The sequence below is a fragment of the Abrus precatorius genome, unplaced genomic scaffold (genome assembly GCF_003935025.1).
Source record: "Abrus precatorius isolate BTA unplaced genomic scaffold, Abrus_2018 Scaffold2, whole genome shotgun sequence".
Lineage (NCBI taxonomy): Eukaryota > Viridiplantae > Streptophyta > Magnoliopsida > Fabales > Fabaceae > Abrus > Abrus precatorius.
In genome coordinates, this window is record NW_020874362.1 from 17,863,226 (window position 1) to 17,869,225 (window position 6,000).

The window sequence follows — 6,000 nt, forward strand, 5'->3', positions numbered from 1 at the left end:
TTAATTTAAACTATTTTTCTTTCATTTTTTTTAGAAGCTGATTTTTTTGGTGCATGATCAGAACCTATTCTGGTGCAATATTGGAATTTGACCCCAAAATAGAAAGAACTTCACGTAAAATTTTGAGAGAAAAACGATTGCAAATATAAGAGGAGAACATAGAGAATTATATGAAAGAAATGGAAAATAATGAAGATGAAGCAAGGACTATGTTAGATTATGCTCGTTTATTGTTAATTGGGACAAAATCTAACATTGTTCAACCAGATGTGCAAGGAAATTTTGAAATCAAACCTAATGTTATTCAAATGATTCAACAATTTGTTCAATTTGATGGGTTGCAAGATGAAGATCCCAATGCTCATATTGCTAATTTCTTAGAAATTTGTGATACTTTAAAAATTAATGGATCTACTGATGATGCAATTCGTTTGCGACTATTTCCACTTTCTCTTAGGGGTAGAGCGAAACAGTGGCTAAACTCTCTTCTACAAGGATCTATTACTTCATGGAAGGCTAAGGTAGAAAAATTCCTAGCGAAGTATTTCCCTCTAATAAAAACTACCAAGATGCGGAATGATATCTCTTCCTTTTGTCGGATTGAGTCAGAAACACTATATGATACATGGGAAAGGTTTAAGGAATTGTTAAGGAAGTGTTCATATCATGGAATTCCTGACTCGCTTCAAGTACAAACCTTTTACAGCGGATTGAATCCAGCCACAAGGTAAATGATAAATGTTGCAGCTGGAGAAACTCTAAATCGTAAGACACTAAGAGCTGCACAAGAGTTGTTTGAAGAAATGGCAATGAACAACCATCAATGGAGCTCCAGTTGGTCCAAACCTACTAAATTTGTTGGAATTTATAGTCTTGATGCAGTAACATGATTGGCAAGGCAAGTTGAAGGAGGTCATCCTAATCATGAGTGTCAAGCCACTCAAGAAGAACATGTTAATGTGCTTAGGAATAATAGACAACCTTACCACTCTTACAATAGCATGAATAATCCAGGTTGGAGAAATTATTCAGATCCACCATGGAACAACAATCAACAACCACTAAGAAGTAATACACCTCTGGGATTTCAGCAGACTTCACATCCTTCTTCCTCAGCTAAAAAGAAGTCAAGTCTTGAGGAGTTAACTAAATTTATTCAAACTTCAGAATCTTAGTTTCAATATACTGAAACTACACTAAGAAATCAACAAGTTTCTATTCAGAATCTGGAAAACCAACTTGATCAAATTTCTAGACTTTTCTTAGAATGACCTCAAGGAAGTTTGCCTAGTAATACTGAAATTAATTCAAAGGAGCAAGCTATGGTAGTGCCTTTAAGGAGTGACAAGACTAGGAGAAACAAGAAACAAAAAAATATGCAGTTGAAAAGAGAGATAAACATTAAGAAGAAATTGCAAAAAACTCCATCAAAGGCGAAGAAATTCGTAGTCCCATTTCCTTATTTCGTTAACTTCATATTTTTCCCACATAAGAGGCAAGTAGTTTCAACAAACTTTCTAACACTATAAATAATCGCTTAAGTGACTTGATGGATCATGAGAATGGGAAGGAACAATCGTGAGCCCACTAATTTGGTGGCCATAGAGGGAGTTGGTAATAGATTTCATACATGTTACAATATATCCTTAATGATGAGGCCCTCCTTTCACAAGAATTTTCTAGTAAGGAAGAATAGATCAGAAGTAGCAAGATAGCCCGTTGCATATTTAAAGGTTTGTCGTCATTTAGCTGCACAAAATCGATCTGTCACACATGTCACTACGCCCATGAATATTTTTTCGTAAGCCATACTATATATCACAATTTTTTAACTATGATAACTTCTCATCAACTCATAAGTCCTTCCTCGCTGCCATCACTTCATGTAATGAGGCCAAAACTTTTTCACCGATTGTCAAGCACAGGGAATGGCATGAAGCCATGACTAGAGAAATTGAAGCTTTAACCAAGGGATACACACATTTTGAAGGAGAGGTTTTCACATAACTTAGTGGTGAAAATGACTACAGTGCATTCTTTGTAACAGTGGCTGTGTCTAATTTTAGCTTAGCATATTTTGTTTTAAAAATAAAAAATGCATTATGTTTTTAAAAAATTTAATAAAGTTAAAGTTTTAATTATTAACAAAATTAAATGCTACTAAAATAAATAAACACACTTAAATATTTTTATTATTAATAGGATTGAATCGACTTTCGTGGTTTTCTCTCGATATCATGTGCAATTATTAGGATTTAAAATAAATGATTATCAAAGTTTATTATTTCATATTTAAAAATTGACTATTAAGAATAAATTTAAGAATTAAGACAATAGAGGAGGTAGATATGCGATTAAATATAACAAAATATTTGTAGAAGTGCTATTTAACAAAGATACCGTTGTCGACAGATTGCAAATTGCAGGTCACATGTATAAACACAGTTGATGTACCTCAACGATGACTTTCTCTTATTGGAAGAAGTCACAAAATTCCTTTCTGGAATTGAATTTTCCTGAAAGTATACAGCGACATTTAGCTTCTATCACATGAGGCAACGACCATTCTACTAATTATTGTAGAGAGTATAACCTTTAACGCAGCACCTTTCAAAGAACATATCCATCTGGCAGCTTCTTCCGAACTACTCGCTCCTAACTAGAATTTTGACATTAATTCAAATAATCTCTCAATCCACAACAAAATAATTTCTTTCACAAATTTATTTATTAGTTTAATTTGACATTTAGTTCTCACACCTTAAGCTGATCTCTCTGCTTTGAAGCATTATATACTGTGAAGATGAAGAATACCTAAACAAAATTTGTAAAAATTAATATAATTAATTAGTATTAAGTAAAAAATGAAATAAAAAGCAAGGAAAATCAATCAAATCTCTGAAATTTTATTATGATAAGAATAAATAAATTAACTTTTGTAAAATTTTAACACATTTTTTTCAAAATATTATCACATTATTATGGACTGAATTAGTTACAAATTAATAAATAAGTAATATTTATTAAAGTTAAGTTAAAATATTAAAAAAAAAACAGTAAAAGTCAATAATTAATAATATTTTTAATACACTGGAAAATACTTACCCAATAAAAATGAATATTTTAAAAAATTGTACTACTAACACTGTATATATCGAAGTTCCAAGTTTCTCACCTTTTTGTTGATACTCTCTCTTTCACAGTTTGTAACCCAAATGCTGGAGTCTATAATTGCACTTCTATTTGGCTCCTGAATAGATAATATATACTTTTATTTAGCTCAAGCTCTAAGTCATTCGACGTATATTTATTGTAGAAAATATCAACAGTACGTAATGAAAACTGAGTACAAAAGAATAGGCCAGTGAAATGTTATAATGATTATCCATTAACTATTAATTAGAAGATAACACTTTTATTCAGATGCATGTACCTAGCTAGTACCAAAACAAAAAATCAGATATGAAAATATAGTTTGAATCCCGTGACAATAAATTAACATCAACACTTTCTGTTAAACTACAACCAATTCAGCCTCACTCACTTTTCAAAGGAGCAAAATATCAAATCTAAAGCACCAATAGGAAATTCAGAATGAAGCAGCACAAATTCTTGCCATGCAATAACCCAAATAGAGCTGATGTCGTTGGCACTAGGCTGGCTGAACGTGATTCATATAAAAAAGCTCTATCGACAAAAAATTTGAAAAAATAATTATTTCCCATCACCTTATTTTACACCCATCTTCACACATTTTAAACAAGAATAAAAAGGCTCTTTTTCTCGTTCTCTTCTCTTTTAACGTTTTATAAAGTGTAAAAGATAAGTGACATGAAACAAACATTTTTCAAGATTTTAAATTAGTCCATGTGACATATCCTCAGTTTTTGGCATTTAAAAGTAAACAAAAGATCCAACAAATAAAAGAATGCTAAAGAGCACCTTCATCTCAGAAACGGGTTTGTCTTTGAAGCTTCTAAGAAAACATTCTTTGAGGATGAAGTATCTCTTTCGCGAGTGGTGCAACCCTAACCTATTTGAGGTAAAAATATAGAGCCAGCCTTCCATTAAACCTTCACTCTGAGGTTCATCCATTTTGAGAAATCAGTGAGACACACCTTCGGGTTCCTCACAACCTCCTATGACAACCCTCAACACCGAAAGAAAATGTGAAAGACTATCTCTAATATTGCTAACTAGATCTTGTTTCTCAGAGCTGAAGAACAAGAAGATGGTGATTGATATCCATATACCTAAAGAATGGGAAACATTATGCGATCCTCTGATTCCGAGAAAATGGAATCAGAGAATCAAAGAATCAAAGAAGAGATCCCAGTACAGTGCTGAGATTTTCTGGCAATGATAACGATATCAATTAACGTAGGTTTCCTATTCTTTTCCCTACCTTGTCGTTCAAGAACAACTACGTGGGCGTGTTACATTCATCACATGAGACAACTATGGTCAACATCGATCCCTTACTATATTTTCCTTTCCATGTTGCATCCAAATCTTTTTTTCTCCCCCTTTATTATTTGCTTTTTGTCACTTTTCGTTTTTTATTTAATTTGAAGTTATATATATGACGTTTATGTTTGGACATGTCTTTCTAGACATTATTGTATAAACTACGTACACTTTAATTACTGGGATATTATTATTATTGTTATAAATGCAAAATTTTAGGCAAATGATAAGATGCGTTGACAATTATTTGAGGGGGCAAGCCCCAACTTGTCCCATTATCAATCGGTTGCTTCACATGTTTCAGGTTATATTTTCCTTAACCTCAGATTGTATGTGCATAGAAAAATTTCATTAGAAAAATTAGCCTCAATGATTTATTATATTGTGAATATTGTTAACTCAAATAAGACTAACTTTTTCTGAAAGATATACAAAAGGTTTCGTCAACATAAAAAAATTAGCACGCTTATCATTAAGGTAGTATATTAATTAGTTAGTAATTCATGCATTGCATGCATATTTGTCTTACTTTGTTATTAAATATTAGTTATTTTTTAAAATATAAATTTTAAAAGTATTTATTTAATTTATTTTTTATTTGATACAGGTAATTATATTATAGGTTTTAAATATATTTGCTTTGATTTTTAAAAAAGTTTATATAATTTTATGATAGAAAATAATAAATTTTAATATATATCAAAGGACAACTATAATAAAAAACATATTAACTTTAAAATTATATTGATTATTTACAAATATTTAAATATAAAGTATTATAGATAAGTTTTAAAATTAATGCTTCTTACTTTTAGTCAAATTTGAAATTAATACAAAAAAATTAAAATAAAATTATTATTAAATTATAAATAATTCGTGAAAATATATAAATATGTAATAATATATTAAGATACAACACCCTCTTATATAACCTAAAATAAAATTCTATAATTATCCAACTAATTTGTAATTAATTTATTTAAATTCATAAAATCAAAATAATTCATACTCAAAATATTATAAACAATTATGAGAACAAAGTCAACAATATTAATAAATAATCATTGAGAAATACTTAAAATTAATTAAGTAGATATTAATTTTGATTATGTTGTAAAAATGTATTTACTAGCAATTTGATGTTAAATTATGTAACAGTCCGGCAACTTATTTGGGATTGATGATTGTCCTCACAAACTAATACAAGACTTTTCAGCGTGTTTTGTCCTCACTCACACACTCTCTGAAAACTTTTCATTCCATAATTCCTCTAAGTTAAGCACGCTTAACTTTGAAATTCTTATAGGTAGTCCTAATCAATTCCTTTAAGTTATCTTCAACTGTATACATAGGGATCCAAATCTATTTTTTTATTTTTTTAGTTTTGACTACACGAATTCTTCAATTTAATTGGATAAAATTGCTATAGATAAAAAAAATTGCTCTTTAAATATTTAATACAACTATATTCTACGCATTCATTCTCTGAGTATTCGCTATTTAATATAACAATTGATAACTTTTGTTTGTTAA